General features: G+C 32.3%; 1 long non-coding RNA gene across 1 annotated transcript; it reads left to right on the plus strand.

Moving 5' to 3' along the window:
- The first annotated feature begins 238 nt into the window (after positions 1-238).
- Positions 239-1,003, plus strand: LOC112503599. Its single transcript, XR_003068032.1, has 3 exons — positions 239-298; positions 760-839; positions 918-1,003. It is a non-coding gene; the product is annotated as an uncharacterized LOC112503599 (long non-coding RNA).
- Positions 1,004-1,039: the final 36 nt, after the last annotated feature.

Genomic DNA, 1,039 nt, shown 5'->3' on the forward strand with positions numbered 1-1,039 from the left:
AATCATGGTTTTAAAACGTGTCTGATAGAGGAGGTTTTAAAACCACCGACAAATCCATTACAACATAGGGGGAAGTGAGCTAATACTTTCCGAAATTTTGTTCATGTGGTGATTATAATGTTTTGGTTCTGACTTCTGAGAAACTAACTCATGATTTTGTTGCAGATTAAAAATAGAGTCAGAAGCGACAAAGGGATTTGTTATTATACAAATTCCACTTAAAAGATTTGTTTTTGTACGAACGATTGCAGAAGCGACTAATACCGACATTTCACATACATGGTTATTTGACTCTACTGTAAGTACAAATGTTGTAGGCTTTATGACATCTTGAAAGACTTTGATATCTCGAAATTGAATAAATTTTAATGAACTTTTACATCCCGCCGYATTGCGCGGRTACACAACTAGTTTGGCAAAATTTTCTTCTACTAATGAATTAGGATTTTTGATAATGTTCATCATTATATTTCCTTCCTCYTGTACYTGAAAACAGACTCAAAAGTTACGGTTCCGTATAATATATGATTATGTACTTATTTTGAGCTTTTAGATATCATTTTTTGGTTAAATATAATATATAACTGTATATACATATGACTGTTTTATCTTTGGATCGATATATGATTATATGTACTTATTTTGAGCTTTTGCAATATGGTCTTGACAACTTAAAGTTCACRTATTTTTCACAGTTAATGCATATGTGGAGTTCTAGACTTTATTTTTTATAAAKTTCTCTCTTGTTAATGCAAACAGATTCATTGGTTGAGATGAGTTTTCACAAACCCAATTCCAACACTCAATTTGTTGGGGATGAAAACAGGTCTTCTGCAGAGGTAAGTTTGTACATTTCTTAATGGCGACATTTGCTGCTATGCATCATACTTTGTATTATGTTGGCCGTGTTTTATCAGGTATTCCAAGAGAATATAATGTCAATGGTAGTTTTTGAGTTTGAAGTGTGAAGGGATACAACACCGTGATAGCTCATGGAGAAACTTTAAGAACCGAGCATCTTGAGGTTTATCTTTTATTT

The sequence above is a fragment of the Cynara cardunculus genome, unplaced genomic scaffold (assembly GCF_001531365.2).
Source record: "Cynara cardunculus var. scolymus isolate 2C unplaced genomic scaffold, CcrdV1 Un_Scaffold_3362, whole genome shotgun sequence".
Lineage (NCBI taxonomy): Eukaryota > Viridiplantae > Streptophyta > Magnoliopsida > Asterales > Asteraceae > Cynara > Cynara cardunculus.